Here is a 22,117-nt window from a genome sequence, read left to right as displayed (position 1 = left end):
TTTTTCATGCGCGTGTGTCTGTCTCACAGTTAAATGAATTTTGTTTCCAAATAAACCTCAATTGCACTGTTAATCACCTTAGTTTTTTCCTTGCTGTCAGCTCCTTTCATGTTTTTTCTCGATGTGACCAGCAGAGAGAGCTACTGCAGCACATTTCTGATACCACAGCCTAGCCTTCCATTAAGCCATAGACATTAAAAGCCATCGAAAGACTGTGAGTCATTTGCCCCCTGACCTTAGTTCTAGAGTTAATCAGCACACTGCGCTGGCCTTTAGACACAAGTCTGAATGTTCAGTGTGATTTGAATTATTTGTTAAACATCCTTTGCGGGCTGCAGACTTATGGCAAAGGTCTCACCTAAAGCGGCAGACGTCAAAACTCACACAGAGCCCACAGCACTACTAAGGAGGTGGCTTCTAAGCCTCAGTTCAGAACCATGTTGAAGGCCAAAGTTGTTAACTTCCTATTAATTGCAGAGTAGCCGCAGAGAGGCTATTCCAGATGAACTGCTGCTGATTTGGGTCCCAGTTGGGAATGATGAACATTTGTCCAGATGGCCTTCTGAAGACTAGCTTTTTCTTTCGAAGTGCTGTGATATGGAAGCAGATGTTATCTCGGGTAAGACTTGCAAGCTATAAAAATGACTTTCTTTAAACAACCTTTAATGTTAACCTGCAGCAATTAAAGTCAAGATGTGGATAGTATTAATTCAAAACCAGATTTTCTGACTGATGAGAAATAGATCTGGAAGAGTTTTGCATTTTTCTCAAGTACTCAATCATCTGAAAGTATTGCATTGGAACTATTCAACAGAGAAAAACACAATGGGGCTGGGTATAGTAAAACCTTTCTTTTCTGTGCAGATAAGTTGTTTCCAGCACAGGTAACATATCTCTGGAACAGAACCCCCATTTTCGGTGCAACATGTTGTTGTTTTTTGTGTGTGCAAGAAAACCCATGCTTTTCACTGAACATACTTCTTCCATAGCACTTCAGGATGCTCCAATACAGGGAGAATACTGTGGACGAATATTCATTTTCTTCCTATCTCAGGAATTAAAATACTATTCATCCTCACAAGCAAGGATGAAATACGTATTCCCAACCTTAGGTCTTCATCCCCTATTTGGACTTGTCAGCCCCAAGCCAGCATGCTTGGTGGGCAAAGATGACAGGAATTGAAGAACATCTGTTTCCTCAGCCCAGTTTAAAGGCTAGGTGCAATCCTATGCGGTGGATGAAGATTCAACAGTCCCACACTGATTTCTGTCCATAAAAATCTTCCTTGTGGCCAGGCATGTAGCCGGGGGGGGGGGGGGGGGGGTTGAGGAGCTTCAGCCCCCTCCCACCCGAAATTCTCATGGTGGTCCACTAGAAGGCCTTACTGGTACATTATTTAAACTGTTATGTTTATTCATATCATGATCTGATAACCATGTTCAATATATTCCATATGCATGGGGGTATTGGGGTAACGATACAAAAGGTTTGCTAGGGTAGACCCTCTTTCACTCAGACTCAGCCCCCCCCCCAACCAAACCCAGCCCCCCCCCCCCCCCCCGAATCAAAATCCTGGCTACGAGCCTGCTTGTGGCAGTCACCTCAGCCAAGAGGGTCTCAGAGCTAGCTGCTCTTTTTATGGAGACCTTGATTTTTAAACACATTCCTGTCTCTCTCTGGCTTGATCCTAGTATGTTACTTAAAATAAATTATTACATAAGTCATGGCTAGTCATTTAGCAGTCCTTCTGCCTTCATCCAGTCCATCTAGAAAAGCAGTGGCATAAATCAGATGTCAGATGGGGTCTGAAACTGTACATGAAGCACATCAGGCCATTTAGGAGATCAGAAATACTCTCTGTCTCCTTTTTGGCCACTTTTCTAAGGAGGTCTCTTTCTCTACTCTCAGTGGATCAAAGCATGTGCATTTCTGGCTTACAAGTCCCATGGTCTTCCCAAATCAGAAAACATGATATTCTCCCATGTTAGCAGTTTCCTCAACTAATGCTCTCAAGGAGAAAATTAGCAGAATAGCAGCCTGGGCCATGCTTTCACAAAATGTTAGTGGGTAGATAAATTGGCCTCAGCTAGGGGTATTATTCAGCAGAACAGTAACCCAGCAGGTCTTGCTAGAGTAACTATTTTTTTCTTGTCTACTTGCCTCTCATATGCTATTTACACTAAGGTAATTTCCATACATGGATGGGTCATTCTTTGGTGGTTGAGAATGGCTCATTGGAGAGTCTACTGTTAAGGTTCTTCTAGTTCAGTGGTTCTCAACCTGTGGGTCCCCAGGTGTTTTGGCCTACAACTCCCAGAAATCCCAGCCAGTTTACCAGCTGTTAGGATTTCTGGGAGTTGAAGGCCAAAAACATCTGGGGACCAGGTTGAGAACCACCGATCTAGTTCATTGGTTCTCAACCTGTGGGTCCCCAGGTGTTTTGGCCTACAACTCCCAGAAATCCCAGCCAGTTTACCAGCTGCTAGGATTTCTTGGAATTGAAGGCCAAAACATCTGGGGACCCACAGGTTGAGAACCACTGTTATAGCGGAAGAAAAATAGCAATTCAGACCCACCCTATGTTGGCAAGACTATTTTCTCCCTTTCTTTGGAGATCTTCTATTTTCCTTTTGTTTTGGCTTGGGAATAAACTCAAGAAGAGCCAGAGATTGAGCAGGAACAACATTCTTGAAACTCAGGACTCTTTGTCTTGCCGGAGTGGTGATAGGAATTAACTCATGCATGGATATCTCCTCCTTGGCTAAAATGAACCTTCATGTGCCATTCGGGGAGGATTTTAATAACACAACTTATTGATATCACCGTTTCAGGAAATTTCAACATTTCAGAAGAATAGGTACAAAATACATGTAGTCATGATGCTTGAAAGCTCATCAATGTATTTATCATAGCAAATTATGATGTTCTAAAGAAAGGGTAAACAACTGCTGAAGCTTCAGTCCCACCTTTGGAGCCCCCGGTGGCGCAGTGGGTCAAACCCCTGTGCCGGCAGGACTGAAGACTGACAGGTCGCAGGTTCGATTCCGGGGAGAGGCGGATGAGCTCCCTCTATCAGCTCCAGCTCTCCATGCGGGGACATGAGAGAAGCCTCCCACAAGGATGATAAAAACATCAAATCACCCAGGAGTCTCCTGGGCAACATCCTTGCAGATGGCCATTTCTCTCACACCAGAAGCTCCTGACACAACAAAAAACAAACAAACAACAGTCCCACCTTTAAAGTTAAGTAGCTATTAAGTCCCTTGTGAAATGTGTCCAATGATTAGAAGGAAGATCCTCATTCCTTTCCCCTCCCCAACCAAGAATATATATATATATATATATATATATATATATATATATATATATATATATATATGCAGAACTGATAGCATTTGATGGGTTCTGACTTTCCAAAGTAAGATGCTTAAATTAATTTAGAAACCTGATTGACCTCAGAAACCACTGAAACCCATCTGAATAGCCCACTTTTCCTTGGACAAGTATCCCTTTTTAGTAGCCATCCTTGACATGGAAGATTTATTTTGAAACACTTTTCAATTCAGTTTATGAGTAAAAATATCACAAAATGCATCTTATTCAGTTATTAGCAATACTTATAATGTGTAAGAATCAAAATATATTGATTTAAGTAATTGTCACAACAAAATTAGAGGTATTTTTAATCTCCATAATCAATGTACAGCAATCGTTTTTTCCTTCTAAAAGATTTCAGCATTTCTGTTTCTCCCATTATACTGCCAGTCGAAAACAAATTTTCTTTGACATGGTGGTCCTTCCATGAAGTCTGATTAATTACTTAAATTGTTAGTGGAGAGGTATTCTTTACTGACTATGCATCATTTGCCTACATTTGTCTTAATTGCTATAATCAAAGAGTAAACATTAAAGAGTAAAACTCATCATTACACTCTGGGAAAAAATGTCTTTGTGCAATGTATTTACTTGATAATATACTGAGTGTTGTTTATGAAAAAGAGCACCAAGCATTCTTCCAAAGAAAGTGGAAATGCATGTAAGTACTTGTAGGTGTGTGTTTGTGGGTTACTCATCTCTCAAATTCTTCCAGATCTCCAGCATTCTTCACAATGTTTCATCACTAATCAAATACTAGCCCATTAAAAATAAAGACTTTCTGTTTTTATGTTTATCTAAGTGCCATGTCACAAGACCACAGCTTCTTATAGGCCATACTGCTGAAAAATGTTCAGAACTGAGTAATAGACAATTTTGCAGCTTGTTATAAGTTTAACCTTATACTTCAAAATTGCCATGTTGTAGAGTACATCTCTGCGTCTTTTCATAGGTGTTTGTGCTGACAATTGTTCAATTTATTGTTCTTAATAGTGTTGCATATAGCAAGTCCATTGTGATAGATGCTGGATAACAGTAGCTGCTTTGCACATATGGAATGAATTGCATCTTGGACTGTTTCCAAAATAATATGGTGTAGACCACAGAGGTACACTCACTTGTGAGGTCCTCTCAACCTCTGAGGATGTCAGCCATAGATATGTCAGCCATCAGGAGAGAATGCTTCTGAAACATGGCCATACGACCCGGAAAACTCATAGCAACCCAGTGATTTCAGCCATGAAAGCCTTCGACAACATTACTACTATTACTACTACTTCTATTATATTTATCTCTTTATACCCTGTTTCATCTCTTTCGAAGGAGACGCAAAGCTGCTTCAGCCCATACAAGGTAGTGCACATTGAACAAATGTGTGCTTTTCCTCTTTCTTTCTTTCTTTCTTTCTTTCTTTCTTTCTTTGTTTTTTTGTTTCTGTTGTCCTATTCTACTGCTTTTGCTATTTTGTTGGCCGATTCTATTGCTGCTGTTTGTTTTCTTTAGCACATCTCTTCCTGTTCTGGAAGGTTTCACCACTTAAGGGCAGGGGATGGGCACAGTGGGAAAAGGGAAGTGTGAAAAACACAGGCACAGTGAGACAGACATTTCAAAATCACCTGGGGCCCATTTACAGAGCAGAATTATATTGTTAGTATTTCACTTTAATAGTTGTGGCTGCATCCTATGGGATCCTGGATCTCCTGGTATGGTAAATCTGCTGCACCTCTGTTCCCTTTGTACAATTCTCCAGAGCTGGCTGTTTGATGGATAGCATGCTAAGAACCAACCACTGTGGATAGACTATTTACAAATAGCCTGTGCTCTCAAGCAGTCCACCAAAAATGTCTAGTTTTGAAGAATCCTCCAGAGCCAGCATTTGGAAAATAGAGCAGCAAAGAACTGTGGTGCTGCCTCTCTCCATACAAGATTTCTGCATCACTCTAAGAAGTGAGACAAAAGTGATGGCAGCAGCACCAGGTAGGTTGAGGAGATTGGTGTAGCTGGCATTAGTGGTGGCATGAAAGAGGAGCACCATCAACAGATCCCTTTCAGCCCCACATCAGGAACCAGAGAGGCTTGCCCACCCTGATAGCTCCTTGTCTGGTTTTCTTGGTAGCAACACAAAACATTAGCCCAGAAAAGATGTTTCTAAAGATATTGTGTGCCCTAGCCAGAGTGGGTAGTGCAATTCACACAGATTGTACATATTGTCTTTTTTATTAAAACATCTGTCTGAGAGTCAACTGTCAATTGATCTTCTCAATGGACCCAACCCAGCAATCATAACATGGTTCTCATTTCTGGATCACACTCTCACATATTTTATTTGTATTAAGTGTAGTCCTTTTGGCCAGAAGAGGAGAGGCTGCAGAGATTGTTTCCATCACAACCCAAACTAGAAAAACATTATTTGGCATAGCTTTTATTTGCTCTTTGACCCCTAAACTGAGGGGAGCACAATCTGTTTTCTCCCAATGAGTCATCATACCATGTATGTGACTGAAACTGGGAATTTTAGCAAGTGCCACTTCTGTGGAATTGTAAAAACGAAATTGTTCCTCAATGCACAATCCTTTCCAGGTAAACCCAGAAGCCCTGTCCAATTATAAATACACCAATCTTGTGCTAATTATGGATTTTTGTCTGGTTAACACACTTGAAGGCAGCGTTGGTGTCCCGCCAAATTTGACTAGGCTTCCTAATGCAACAGGGAGGCCACTTTGTAGCAGACGATAGGAAATCCCATTGAGATATACACATGAAAATCACTGTTGGAAAGCTGAGCTGGTGATCAATTATTATGTACTCAGAGAGTGTTAATGAAGCTTGAAGATGGCTTCCTGGCCAAATTGCCTTGAGATCAGCCCGTTTCCACAAACCCCTTCCTCCTTTCCTCCCGACCTTGCTTTGTATTCTGCTGCTCCCACCTTCTCATTCTACTGTTCAGGTGTGCTGCTTGCTTCGAGAAGTTTTTAACGAGTCCCTATTGGTGATGTCAAGAGTGATGCATCTCCAGTGTTGTGACTGGGCCAAGCCCTTTATAATGGATATGCCTCTGGTGGCAGCAATGGGGAAGAACAACGATTTGCTATCTCTGACAAAGAAAATGCTAAGTCTTTTGACTGTTTAGAATGAGGGCAGCTTTTTTCCAGTAACTGAAGTCATCTGTGGTTTATGTGTGTGATTTCTTGCTAATTCAACAAGGAGTGGTTTATCTTCATTGCTTTCACTACAGAGCCTTCTTTGGTATCAAAGGATGTGGCCTTGCAGAGGGAGAAGCAAAAATACATCAGTGAAGGAGTGTTTGGCTAGGTCTTAACATGGACCACAGAACTGGCTGCTTGCCCATAAGCTGTAGGTTGAAACAATCAAAGTGAGGACTTGAATTTCATAAGCAGCACCAAAAGAGAGCAGAGAGTTCCATCTCTGCATGGAAGGGGAAAAATACATGATGAATACAAGGAGGATTCCTTCTCCCTTTTGGAATACAGAGAAGCTGGATTTTGAGAATGTAAACAGAAGTTAAATACTCTGGCTGTATTTTCACCCTTTTAAAATTCCGAATGCTTGTATACTGAAGAATATTGTGAGCAAACATGTCTTTTCTTCTCTTGCAGCCCTAAGGTTGGTCCCTGAGCAAAACCTTTGCCGGCTGCTTGTGGACTCCGAAACATTGCTCCAACAGCTGGAGATTGTTCACACAGAAATACACAAAAGTTCCTTCCCTTTCCCTTTGGTGACCTCCCAATGCCTATGTACCAGCTTGATGAACCTCAGATGGTTGTCAGGCATGGGAAAAACTCTGGAAGATGTGGCAGTGCCAGCTGCTCTTGGGTACGTTTGTAGTGCTTGCATCATTCCATGTTGCATTCAACTTATGAAGGGAGAGACCTTAATAAACATCATGACATATGGCACAACTTTTCCAAAATGGAAAAGTAAGGGGCCATATGTCCAAATTTGTCTGAATGTTGTTCAGTGCATCTTATCCAAGGTTGGAACCATTTTATATATTAGTAGAAATTGGGTCATTTAAACAATCTGTATCAAGGCAATGCAGTTTAATGAAATACTGTGTTTCTTCAATTCTTAGATGCACTTTACCCCCATATAAACATCTCTAAAATGGGATATGCCTTAGAATTGTAAGTGTATTATATGTAAAAAGAAAAAAAAAACAGTTGGTGATATTGAAATTAGTGTGTGCCTTACAATCAATGGCCTATTAGAATAGATGAAATATTGTAGATCAATCCCATGTGGGGAAACCCATAATCTTGAAAGTTCCTAAATAATACAGGTGAGCTGGCCCGAGGTTGCATGTGCTATGGAGAAGGGAAATATAACCAACACAAGTCTACATAATTTATTATTATCTACATAAATCAGTTCTGAATGCTCCTGGAGACTCCTTGCCCTGCCTCCTAATCTTTTTATCTATATGTGCATTTTTGAATGATTTGGGGACTGAAATATGTATAACTTGACTTAGGAACAGGCAGACTTCAAATCTATGGTACATTGTTTTTCTCCTACCTGAGATCTACAAACCAACCTAAGCCCAGGTGTAAAATAACAGCTTGAGAGGAAGAGAGCACCATCAAAACATAATTTTTCATAACTTTCAGATTAAAGCCGGGATGCATGTGGTCAAGCAACATCAGAGTGTGCTCTAGATGGCAAATATTATGCCATCTTGACCACATAGGATAGGAATGTGGGCCTAAGCATATGCTTAGCCAGGGACTCGGTTTGCAATGCCAGAGCTGAATTTAGTCCTGACAGACAAAACATATTACTGTCTTTCAACTTTAAGCTTTCTTCCATCTCAGTCATTAAGCAATCTATTTTAGAAATAGCAGGGGATGGGGGCATTCTCTTGCTGTCATTCATTTAGAGCTATCAACTTTTTGTGATCTGTTGCAAATTGCTCAAAGCATATTCCAGTCCACAACCCCTGCCATACTTCTTAAGTCTGAATACTTGGCAAAGCATACATGTACTACTTCATTTTCTTAAAAGATCTGTTATGTCAGCCCTGCTCAGTATCCTAGACCAGTGGTTTCCAACCATTTGAACTCATGGAGCCTTTTAGAGAATCGGTTTCTATGGCAGAGCCCCTTAGTTGCCTTACAAGTTAATGGTGTTTAGGAGTATGGGGGCTAGATATTAAGGAATGTAAAGTAAAGGGATATCTAAACAATTACACAATGTCTATGCAATGACACTGTATTTTAAAAGCTTTGAAATTTACCATAATATCTAAATTTATTCCCTACTACCACCAGTGCACATGATATTGTCAAAACTTAGCATACATAAACATTATTCCTAAATTCAATAAATCAAATCATTCGCATTACAACAGAACTAGAGTGCACTGTAAAACATAACATAAAACAACAAATATACATTTAACAAGATACCATGGTTGCATTTTTGGTATTTTTTCTTTTCTCCACTGCCCCACTTCTGTTGTATTTTGCAAGCAATGATTGAGGTGGTGCTGTGGATTCAGAAATAGGCATTTTTTTTTTTGCGGAAAGCTCTTTTGACAAACAAACGCTGGAATGCACTGCTTGCTTGTCATCTCTTTTTTCTGATGAAATGATTCTACTTTTTGTTTCTTATTCTTTAATTTTATTCCATTTTTGTTCATTTTATTTTCCTGTAGTGGCCTCAGAGCCCCTGGGTAATGCATGCGGAGTAGTTAGGGCTCCACAGAACACAGACCACTATCTTAGCTTCCTTAAGCCCTTTGTGCACCCTGGTCTGTCTGGTTATCTCTAAATTTAAACAGCTAACTTTTAATAAATGCTACCCTTCTCCAGCTGGAAGTAGTACTTTCCCAAATACCAGTGAGTCCAGCATAGTGTAGTGGTTGAGCATTGGACTATAATTCTGGAGATCAGAGTGGGAATCCCTGCTGGCTATGGAGACCAACTGGATAACATTCTACACTCTCTCCCAACCTCAGAGCATGGCAAAGACAACCCCCGCTGAAAAAAATCTTGTCAAGTGAACGCCATCGGCATAAGTCAGACATTACCTAAAGGCACACAACGATAGTATGTTCAAAAATTGGGGGTGGGGGTGGGGGTGAGATTACCAACTATGAGGAACATGTCTCCTGACAGTAACAACTCTTGGTGAAACAAGCACCAAGTATTGCTGACCATCAGTCTAAGCAAGTATGATCTGATAGCAATTATTATTATTATTATTATTATTATTATTATTATTATTATTATTATACTACATTTATACCCCACCCTTCTCACCCCAGTGGGGTACTCAGGGTGGCTTACAATCCATGGCATACAATTTATCTCATTGCCTTGCTTTGGAATGAAGAAAGTTGCTCCTTCAAGCCAGGCAAAATGTTGATTTTAGAGTATGGACAAGATTTTTCAGATTTTTTTTTAATGCAGGGAGATGATTTTCCAACAGGGCAAAAGGGATGCAAATCAAGTTGTTAATCCGTCAATTATATCAGAAGGTTACAACTATCTCTAGGTTACTGCTTTCTTCCATAATATCTGATTATCAACTTTATCTTATAATACTAAGTGATAAAACACTGCTTCTGGTGGTAGGGAAACTTGCTGGAGGAAAATGGTGTCTACTGCAACTCCTCTAATAATGTTTACAAACGGAAGGATTTCTATTTTGATGGGCTATGCACTGATTCCAAGATGAACAAAACCACCACCATAACAACAAAAACAACAACAAAACAATTTCCTTTGGGTAAACCGTTTCTGCCTGTATGGCTAATGTCAATAATGAAAGTAACATGCAAAAATACTTTTTTCTGAGCTCAGTGTTGGCACTTTTCTCTTCCTTTGTTTCCATGTGATAAATGTAGAAGGATGACTTATAGACTGAAATTCCCAACACATCCTGTGCATTTTGCTCTAGGGTCAATTCATAATGTGCTTTAGCCTGCTTGCCAAAATTCGGATATTGGCATCAACAGCCTAGAGGAACTGGGTGATTAAAATGGAAAAAAAGGGGGGAGTTAGAAACCCCTACTTTTTTTGGTGATGAAACACAACATATCTGAAGTGTTTTCAGACACAGTCATCAATAACAACCTTTCATATTTAAAAAAAAATCTCAAAAATCCAAAACTATGTCCTTTACTGTTATTTTGTTCTACATATTAACCATGTTTTAAAGTTTTTAGTGGCAATTTTCAAAGACAAAACCTCAGGGGAAAAGAGTTCGTGGTTTGCAGATGTTCCTACAAACTATATCTGGCATCCCACTCACCCACCCACAGAGATACAGAAAAAGATGGAAATATGTTCATCGAAGATTATCAAAAGTGTCAAAAAAGTGTGGGCACTTCCCCCACCCTCTTGCTATCATTTTTTTGCTATTAGTTCTGATATAATTCCAAATTAAGGAATATCAGACTCAAGATGTGTCTTATAAAACCCAGCAGTTCTCTTTGCAATCAGGCACACCTGAAATTTCTATGATGGAGACTTTTGCACTTCTAAGAATACATTTCACCACCCAATCCTTATACAGAGAGCCATAGTCAAGTGCCGAAATCATCTTGACCCATTTGATTTGAGCTTGCTGTTTTATTTTGGTTGGTTACAAAAGGCATTGCCTTGAAACAAAATTTAAGCTCTGAAAAGTGACATAATTAGGAGGCACATAATTCGATTGAGGAGAGCTGATCCTATGGCTATATATGCTTTCATGTACCTATTTGATTGCCATGTCATTGTCCAGCTGGCTTACCCACAGAAATACCCTGAAATTGGCATATGAAAAGAGTTGGAAAGAGCTGGTAGGGAAGAATGAGTCGACAAGGTCATGGCTCAAGAGTACTTACCCTTGCTGACCATGTTTAACTCTTGTACCAGCATACTTCCCCAAGCAATCTGCTAAACGTTGATCAAGAGGTAAGAAGCCTCTCTGTACCTTCTTTTCCATGGCCAAAAAGCAAGCCTTGGTCCACTTTATTCAGAGGCACCTTCAGTTCATCCTCAGCACAATCAAACTGGGGTGTAGGCATTGTGGGCTAAGGGCATTGATCCTCCTCTGTGACACTTTCCTTTGAACACCAAATCTCTAACATTGCAGATAGTTAAACTGGCTTTTAAATATGACTATATGCCAAGAGGTATTGGGCTATATTGTACAGACAGTCTACAAGTTATAAACAAAATAGGTTCTGTCAGTTTGTTCTTATGTTGAATTTCTATGTAAGTTGGAACAGGTACATTTTTTCAAGTGTAACTCCAGCCAAAGATAGACAGACAGACAGACAGAGAAGGGGGGAGAGGGAGAGAACGAGCTTTGGATAGCATAGGGAAGGGTTAGCAACCCTGTGGTGTTTGTGTCTGTGTCACTGCTCAGAAGATTACTGTGAAAACAAAGATTGGTGAGAAAGATTCAGGGGAGATCCCTTTCCCCCATGATAACTCTTGCAGCAGTGAATTTTCCTTCCGAGGGATAGATTCTTCTCACTTCTTGTTGTCTCACCCCCCCCCCCCCCATTTTTAACTATGAGTCATTTGCAAGTCAGATGTTTGTAACCCAGGGACTGCCTGTATTCTGTGATATAATCACCCCCAACCCTTAGAAATATAGAGTTGAAAGATACCACATGGGTCATCCAGTCCAGCCCCTTGCTATGCACGAAAAGCACAGAGTGCCCTTGACAGATGGTCATTCAGCCTCTGTTTAAAAGCCTACAAAAAAAGGAGCCTTCATCAGATTCCAAGGCCGTGAGTTCCATTTTTGAACAGCTCTTAGAGTCAGAAAGTTCTTCCTAATGTTCAGGTGGAATCTCCTTTCCTGTAATTTGAACCCATTGCTCCGAGTCCTAGTCTCCAGGGCAGCAGAAAACATGCCTGTTCCCTCTTCCTTTGGACATCTTTTCAGACATTTAAACACGGTGGTCATGTTTCCTCTCAGCTGCCTCCTCTTCTGTAGGATGAACATCCCCAGGTCTTTCACCTGCTCTTCATAGGACATGGTCTAGCAGAAGTAAAACAAATATAACAATAACAGTCAAAAGTCTCTCTCTCTCTCTCTCTCTCTCTCTCTCTCAATCTCTCTTTGGAAAACACCTTGCATGTAAAAACCAGAATGTCCTTACCAGCCTGAATCCAGTTCCTTTTCTGACACTACTGTATTTGTTGAAGTAAGGATTCAATAGGACATGAATGCGTTCTTGTGCCTTACATTTGACAGCCCTGACCAGATTTCCTATTATAAAACTTCTCGATCACTACTACCATAGTGCAAGTACAATGAATCTCCAACAATAGCTCTAGCCAGCATAGGCAGTGGTGAGGGATGCTGGGAACTGTAGTCTAACAACATCTGGAAGCCCATACTGTTCCAACTTCGGCAGTCTGCTGTCCATATATATGGGTTCTGCATCCATGTATTAAATCAATCATGGCAAGAAAATATTAGGGAGGAAATCCCCAAAAGCAAAACTTTATTTTGCCACATGTATTTGTTTTACTCATGCATCATTTTATACAAGGGATGCCTTTTATTACACCATTGAATATAATGGCACTTGAGCACCCACAGATTTTGGTATTGACAGGGGCCTCTAGACTCAAGCCCCATCAGATACTGAGGACCCACTGTTTTTATTCTTCAGAAATGAGACTACAGATACTTTCACACTTCAGAACAACAGTGCTATGGTTTCACTTCAACTGCCACTGCAACCTCCTATGAAATCCTGGGGTTTGTAGTTTGGTCTTGGCCACTAGACATTGTGAAATCTAAATACTGTGCCTACTAAACAACCAGTCCCAGGATTTCATAGGACAGAATCATGGCAATTAAAGGGGAATATGATTTTCTAATTTTGTAGTGTGAAGGGCCTCCAGGATGCTACAGCAATAACCATAACCTTTTAATTTTTTTCTCCTTAATTGCTTTATTTGAAGGACACCACATTGCTTAGTTGCTGCTACATACCTCAATGTTGCACCTTGTTTCCTTCCACTATTCCTTCCAGACAATTTTACCTCCCATATATGAAGAGATATTAGCAAAAAGGCCTGTTGGCTGCTTTGGGAGATACAACTGCAGCAAATAACTCAGGGATATAAATTCAGCACTTTTATCTTAAACTAGGTAATATTTATTTATGAACCCTTGTAGTAAGCAATAAATGCATTTGAAAAATCTTGATACATGGAATTGGTACTCCTGAATATAATAGCACAGGTTTGGCTTTTTTTGAAGTGTTATCATTTTAGAGCCAATCATTTTAAATTAAAGAAAATAAGCCTATATTTTCCTAAAGTTGAAGCCTGCATGTTTGGGCCTCTGTTTAGCACAATGAAGCAAAATGGCAGAAGTGATGGTGGTTGTAATAATTACATTGGGGTAGGATGAAGCTGATGCATCTGCTCATTCCTCAGATGAAGGAAACATAGGCCACCAAATCTGTTACGAATTTAAATACTGCCCAACATTTCAAAGATAAAAATGTAGACAGTTGACACATATGGCTGTAAGAGTGTGGTCAAGATGGCAAAAGTTATTATTGAGTAGCAATACAGAAGTTAAGAGCTATGGTATCAGTTTGCTTTTGCTTTGGCCTATGGAAAGTCCAACTCTTCATCTTCTCCTCTCCTCCTACTGAGTTAATTGAGTGCAAACAATCTTTGCATGTTGAACTTAGTTTATAGCAACTAAAATAAAAGGCAAAAGGTTAAAGTGGGAAGTAGAGACAAAAACTGGGATATTGTAAAAGGAACAGAAAAGTAAAGAGGGTTAATTTGGGCTGTCCCTCCCAAATGGAGACATTTGGAGAGTATGACCATAATTATTTCCTTTTCAAGAAATGAAGCAATTGAATAATTAAAAACATAATTGAAACAAATATATCAATCGGAACATCTTATATATGGAGCTTATCAGACGCAGGGAGAGAAGCATCTTCTCTCTGCTGCCAGAACAGAATCCCAGGGAGCCCATCACATGATGCTGGGCTACTTCCAGTGGGCCTCTGTGGGGCTCTGTGGCAGCAGTGAAGCCCAGAGGAGTTGGGTAGTAGGGAAGAGGAAGTGGGGACAGACGGAGAAACTGTTAAAGTGGGATAGGTGCTTGATTTATAGTTTCTCCTTCCAGTCACACACATCAGAGTGATTGTCTCAGAGGCAAGCTAGAAAAATAACCCATACAAAGCAGAGTGCTTATAAGTTTTCAGAAGTGTGTAACTGCAATGCCCACTGTGCTGCTCACTGTTTAAGAATACTCTTTGATTTAGTTTTCATCCAAACTCACACAGATCAGGATTCCCTGACCCCCCTAGCAGTCAATGACATATACAGAGATATACTCATTATGAGCAACAGATAAAAGGTGTATGGCATGATGGCAAGATTAGTGAAACACAGCAAGAGAAAGAACACATGCTTCCTGCTCTCTTTTATACCCACTGCTTTCTCGTCATTAGCCAGGGAGAAAAGTAAATAAAGCAGTCCACATCATGAATATCACATGTTCATCACTCAGCTTTTTCCAGCATGTCCCCTAAATTGCACATCACCATCTACTTAATTATGCAGCAGGTGTGTGACCACATGTCCATTAGAATTGTATTTTACACTAGTTTTTACACAATAGGGTTACAGCCAATGCATTCTTGTCTAACAATGCATTATCTTTCTAACCGAACCAAGATGGGAAGAAAGAATACGGACCCTGAAGGGAGGGAACAGGGATTGATGGTTCCCTTCACTGTCCTACAATTTCCCCTGATGTCCCTGCTGCCAGTTTGATAAGATCCTATATTAAACATATTAGAACAGAATAAGCATGCATCAAGATGCACAGATACAATTGTGTGGATTCATTTATTAAGATAAAAAAATCTGATGGAATTTTAACATTAAACACATGAAAACAAATGTGAAAGAAACAAGAAAATGTCAAGAGTTTGCATTTCTTATAGTATTGTGTTGAAATGCATATCACAGGTTGCTGTATGGATTAATCGGAATGTTAAGTAAATGATGTTTTGGGAATTTGTGGTCAATCTGACAGGTTTTAAAATAGTAAAGGAATTTTATGTAATCTGAACACCAATTAGAACAAGATATAAAATGTTGATGCCTCTTAAGACAAAATTCTAATTGCACCCGATCCCCTCGGATCTCGGAAGTTAAACTGAATCAGCCCTGACCAATACTTGGATGGGAGACTTCCAGTGTATACCAGGTACTATGGACTATATCTCAGAGGAAGGAAGTTCAAGGTGTTGACATGAATTGGCAGATGACTTCAATACACACGCACAAAAATCATGGTGGAAAATTCCATCCTAATAGTAATAAGAGTTGTTCATTAAATTGTCTAAACAATGATTTATAAAATGCAAATCTGCATTTGGTGCTTTGTATGACTTTATGCAAAACATAGAAGAAGCTTTTATGAAAAGAATGTTTTAGCCTTAGTTCTAATTTAGTCTTAATTTTTGTCTTCATTTACCAACTCTTTATAACCCTTTTATCTAAAAAAGTTAAAAATAAAAACTTCCACATACAAGTTTTGCTCTTAGTTGTCTCAGCAAAGAATCATAATTCAAATCTCCATGACTTAATTTAAAGGTCTGAACACTTACTAGTCATATAGGGTTTTCTGCTGCTTAGTCTGATACTTAGATTCTATCTTCGCTCAATCAGTTCATTTACCACTATGCTTAAATTCCTGGGAAATGAAGAAATAACGTTGTAAGATACTGTTATTCGCTATAAAGAACAAGGATGCTGAGGCACTGGGAATGAAATTATATTTCAGCACAATTCTTTGAAGATCCAAAGTTGCATGTTTAATACTCAATTTCATTTATGTATTGTGATGTCAAACACACTCTCCTTTTGTATTTAGTATTTCAATAGAAATCTTTGTGACGCATAGATGTTAGTGTATAGTCTGCACAGAAATATGAGGAAATTTATCTGGAAGCAGATAGTGGTCAAAAACAATCAATGTTTCAGGACAAATTGTTTGTCTTGGGCATAGAGTTCAAGGTGATTGTATTAATACAATAAATGTGCAGATGCACAGAGAGGTTTCCAAAATATTAAGGTTGCATATGATGCATTAATAATTTGTATGGACCTAAAGAAAGTATTTCCAGTGTAATATATTATGTATGAACTTGTTATAAGTAAAGTTCAAGGTGAACTTTGCAAAATATATATGAAGGAAATTAAAAGGAAACAATAAACTAAGGAATTTTCTGAGATTAAATACTTGAAAATATGGTTAATAGAAGACATAGAAACAATAACTGAATCAATAACCAGGCACTATTTTATTCCCAAAGGGAAGCTATAAACTGGTTAACAACATTTTGCATGAAGGAAAGAAATATCTACTAGTACAATGGGTACTCCCCAAAATTTTACTCCTATTAATACATTTCCCTTGATAATGCTAAAGGCCATACAAAATAAATGGGAAGAGTAAGGTAGGAAATATATCTGTGAGAACATATCACATTAATGATGACTTTTCCCAGGAAAGAAGGTGAGATAAATTTACCTGTCCATTAGTGCACATTTGAGATTAATGATACTGGGTCAGAATATTATGAAGTGGTAGAAATATAGCTCTTCTAAAACTTGCACTATGCTTTCACTCATAGAAGGCAAATCTTCCAAATAATCCCAACGTGAAATCAATTTCTGAAAGCTTGAGTGGTCTTGCTCTGGAATTGTGATGGGCCATTGACTTATTTATTTCTAAATCCTACACATCTCCTCTAATGAGAAAGAATTTCCTGGGGTACTTAGTATACTAGAAAATGTGGACAATGAACCAGTTAGAGCACAAATGATCCTAGACTCATTACAAAACCAAGCAAATACATATTAGAACACGTAACAGTACCAACAGTGTGGCAGTGAAGGTAACGAAGAAGGGTTACTTTGCTGTCTTTTTTGCTGCCTAGTAGACTTCTTCAAAGAGGTTAAGAGCTTATTCACATCCGCTCCAATCAATAAAGCTTTGACTCCTCAAAGTATAAAAGGGAAAAAATCCAGAAAAGGGGATATATATATATATATATATATATATATATATGAAATGAGAGATTGCTTCAACCTTCAGTTGTGTTGTTATCACTAACCATAACATTGGAGGGTGAAAAAATACCAAATGAGGCAGGTGTGTGTGTGTGTGTGTGAGAGAGAGAGAGATTGAGAGAGAGAGAGAAAGGCAGGCAGGGAGGGAGAGCTGATATATTAAAAAGTTGCACAATATATTAGGAAGTTATGACTATCATTCAAACTCTGAAACAGGATACTAGATTCTTATCACCAGCACCGTAGCCAGGATTTGGATTCGGAGGGAGCTGAGTTTGATTCGGGGGGGGGGGGGGGGCTGAAGCCCCTCAAGCCCCCCCCCCCCCCCCCCCCCCCGCTACATGCCTGCTTATCACCATATCTGGGTTAATTATAATTATCTTACCAAATGCTAAGTTGCTTGTTGATTCAGCAATAGTTTTGTGAATAGCTGGTGTTAATATTGCAATTGCTATCTTTCTTATATTCTGCCCTGAATTCCAATATTAGTCCTAAGTTTCTATTCCTGTATGGTGGGTAGTTGTATTATATGGTCCTCTGTGATTCTATTATTCTACAGTAGACTCATAGAATGGGATAGGATTTACATAACTCTTGACTCAGAATTCAATGATTGATTCAGTGGTTCTGTCAGAAAGGTTCTGGTCTTTGCGGCCCCATCTACACTGGTACTTAAACTGTATTATATGTCAGTGTAGAAATGCAGCCTGTATTTAAATTTCCTCCACTCTTACTGTCTACAATCCCATCCTAACTATACATCCACACTTCTGAAAATTTAGATAGCACTTCATGAATGAGAATCCAGAAACAAATGTGATAGCCTTTAAAATAATAGAATATCTGTAATGTAATAACAACTATAGTACAACAGGACTTTTTGTTATTTTTGCTGCAACAGGGTAATGTCTATTCCTTTTGGAAATTGTCAATTGACTATGTTCTAATATTCTAATATATCTAAGATTACAATGGCACCAGATTAATTAGACAAGCATCCCGAGCTCTGAGGATTACCTGGGAAGGAATCCCACTGGAGCATTGCAGCACACCCAAATACCTGGGAGTCACCCTGGACCATGCTCTGACCTACAAGAAGCACTGCCTGAACATCAAGCAAAATGTGGGTGCTAGAAACAATATCATACGAAAGCTGACTGGCACAACCTGGGGATCACAACCAGACACAGTGAAGACATCTGCCCTTGCGCTATGCTACTCTGCTGCTGAGTACGCATGCCCAGTGTGGAACACATCTCACCACACTAAAACAGTGGATGTGGCTCTTAATGAGACATGCCGCATTATCACAGGGTGTCTGCGCCCTACACCACTGGAGAAATTACAATGCTGAGCCGGTATTGCACCACCTGACATCCGCCGGGAAGTAACAGCCAATAGTGAAAGGACCAAGGCAGTGACATCTCCAGCTCATCCCTTGTTTGGGTATCAGCCAGCACGTCAACGACTTAAATCAAGAAATAGTTTTCTTAGATCTACAGAGGCACTCACTGGAACACCTCAGCAAGCGAGAGTCCAAAAGTGGCAGGCTCAAACTCAGCACCTCAATCCATGGGTGATACCAGATGAGAATCATAGAATCATAGAATCAAAGAGTTGGAAGAGAACTCATGGGCCATCCAGTCCAACCCCCTGACAAGAAGCAGGAATATTGCATTCAAATCACCCCTGACAGATGGCCATCCAGCCTCTGTTTAAAAGCTTCCAAAGAAGGAGCCTCCACCACACTCCGGGGCAGAGAGTTCCACTGCTGAACGGCTCTCACAGTCAGGAAGTTCTTCCTCATGTTCAGATGGAATGTCCTCTCTTGTAGTTTGAAGCCATTGTTCTGCGTCCTAGTCTCCAGGGAAGCAGAAAACAAGCTTGCTCCCTCCTCCCTGTGGTTTCCTCTCACATATTTATACATGGCTATCATATCCCCTCTCAGCCTTCTCTTCTTCAGGCTAAACATGCCCAGCTCGTTAAGCCGCTCCTCATAGGGCTTGTTCTCCAGACCTTTTATCATTTTAGTCGCTCTCCTCTGGACACATTCCAGCTTGTCAATATCTCTCTTGAATTGTGGTGCCCAGAACTGGACACAATATTCCAGATGTGGTCTAACCAAAACAGAATAGAGGGGTAGCATTACTTCCCTAGATCTAGACACTATGCTCCTATTGATGCAGGCCAAAATTGTCAGAGTGGTTATAGTTATTTTATATGTATGTATGTTTTCAATGTGTTTGTATTAGTATTATAATGTATTACAATGTAATAGTATTGGTTTTCAAAGATGGATTCAGCTGTGTATTAGAATTGTTATTAAGAGGCAGAGAGAGAAAGAACCTTGAGACAGAGATAACGAAAATTCCTTTGCCCAGGGAAGAAAAAGGGAGTTACCCAGCTTGAAGGACAGGATGTTTATTCTTGCCTGTATGTCTTGTGCTGTGTCCGTCGCCATGTTTTGTTAGTTCCAAAATGTAGTTCCTATGTAGTAGATGCTTTAGTAAAGCTCTCTTAGAAGAATGCTGCCTGAGCTTGTTTATTTTTGAATCTACACGCTTGCTGCGTCAGACTGGAGAGTCTGAACCTTGACAATGGTTATGGGCCCAGAATTACGCCCAGAATTACGCCCTGATGACCTGATTTATGGATGATGAGAGTACCAAGAAGCAGACCTGTAAGCATGCCGCCGGAGCCCTGAATTGCAACCCAGTTGACAGAAGAGGCTGACGGAGCATGGGAACTGAAACAGCCTGACGGAGCAAAAAGAGAGAATTTTGCCGTGGCTATTCAGTGTGAGTTGATGACAAAGATTGCAGCCTGCGGTGAGTAACGCGGCTGAGTTTTGAAAGAAGATACGCAGCGGGGCACGCTGGGCCAATTAAGTGATTAAGGAGGTGATTGATGTTGGAATCTGCCAAGCCATAAAACTGCCAGAAGCTGTTTTTCTTACAGCTGGGCTTAAACTCGGGGACCGAGGGTTAAAACATGGCTACGTCTATCAATCATCCTACAGTAAGTTTTGACAAACTGAATGATGACAATTACAATGAATGGTCCATATACATGCAGCATTTGTTGGCAAGAGAAGGATTACAAAATTGTTTAACTGGGACTGAAGCAGATCCTGAGAAGAATCGTAAAGCTATTTCTACTATTGTATTGTGCCTGAGTGGTGGTCAACTTTTACACATAAGGAATTTACAAACTGCAAAGGAGATCTGGGATACTTTAAAGGAAATACATGTTACTGACAGTGTTGTGGCAAAATTAATTTGGACAAAGCGGCTTTACAGAGCTAAGCTTGAATCAGGAGGAGACATTCGTACACATCTCAAGCTGATGAAAGAATTGTTTATGGGATGCAGTTCCCGGGGAGTGGAGCTGAGCAATGAATCAAGAGCTTACATTCTTTTGGCATCATTAAGCTCTGAGTGGGACTTTTTATTTCATTCATTACAATCAGTAAGAGCACAAGATTTAACAGTAGAATTGGTGTGCAGTCGAATTTTGCAAGAAGATGAGCGGCGACGTTATGAGAGAGAACAAAGTCTTTGCGTGGGGGAGTCAATAAACATAGCCGATGAAGCACAGCCATCAGTCAGGTCTGTTACAACTGACCGGAGATGTTTCAACTGCAATAGAATTGGACATTTGGCACGTAATTGTGTTGAGAGAAGAGATCAACCCAGAAGCAGTCGTGCTCGTGGTTCCAGAGGTCGCGGAAGCAGAGGGGGCTATTATGGGAGAAATAGCTCAAGTCAAGCCGAAGAAGCAAGGATCATGGTTGCTGCTGTAGGAGAACTGGATGGCATCAAAAGAGACAGATGGGTTCTAGATTCGGGTGCGACGCATCATATTTCGAATTCTCTACGTAACTTTAATTGCACCCAATATACCCAGGGGAGTATGGTAACAATGGCTGATGGGTCTTATCTCATGTTTGAAAAGTTTGGTACTTGTTATATCCCTTGTCTTAATGTTTGTTGGGAGAAAGTATTGTATGTACCAGAAATGAGAACTAATCTGTTAAGTGTAGCAACTTTGACTGAACATAATTATCAAGTAAAATTCAAGGGAATTTATTGTTATATTTTTGACCCCAAGGGTGTCTTGATTGCCAAGGGTGTGAAGAAAGATAAAATGTACTTAATGTTTGAGAAATTGAATCAGACAGAGAGCAATGAGAATGTACAAGTGCAATGTGTTAAAAATGAGATCCAACATGACAGGTGCATACATTTACTTCATAGAATTATGGGGCATGCTGATATGGAAGTCTTGAAGAAAACTTTAAATTTGTGTCCAGAACATGAGCTTGAAAAATGTTATTTTGATTTAAAATGTGCAATCTGCAGTGAGGTAAAAAGACAACCAATTAAGTGTTACAAGAAATCCAAAATTAGAGCTGAGAGACTTTTCCAAATAGGACACATTAGTATTGCAGGACCTTACCAACAAAGTGGCGGGAATTCTAGATTTACTATGTTGATAGTGGAGAGATTATCTAAATTTTCTTTTGTATATTTCTTGAAAGATTTGTCAGAGGCCACTGAGAAGCTCGGAAATTGGTTAAAAATGGTTGAGAATGTTTTTCTCAACCATTTGGAGACTTTTCCAAATAGGACACATTAGTATTGCAGGA

At 39.8% G+C, this 22,117-nt stretch overlaps 1 protein-coding gene across 1 annotated transcript in view; it reads left to right on the top strand.

Annotated features, from left to right (window-relative positions):
- Window positions 1-344: 344 nt before the first annotated feature.
- Window positions 345-22,117, top strand: part of GPR39 (G protein-coupled receptor 39) — a 240,245-nt gene continuing 218,472 nt past the window's right edge. Inside the window, exons 1-2 of the mRNA XM_067473073.1 lie at window positions 345-619; window positions 6,994-7,210. The gene's annotated coding sequence lies outside the window, so the exon portion shown is untranslated. The remainder of the gene's footprint in view (window positions 620-6,993; window positions 7,211-22,117) is intronic.

This window comes from Anolis sagrei, chromosome 1 (assembly GCF_037176765.1).
Source record: "Anolis sagrei isolate rAnoSag1 chromosome 1, rAnoSag1.mat, whole genome shotgun sequence".
In the NCBI taxonomy this organism is placed as follows: Eukaryota; Metazoa; Chordata; class Lepidosauria; order Squamata; family Dactyloidae; genus Anolis; species Anolis sagrei.
The sequence above is the reverse complement of the archived record's forward strand: the minus strand, read 5'-3'. Positions and strand labels throughout refer to the sequence as shown.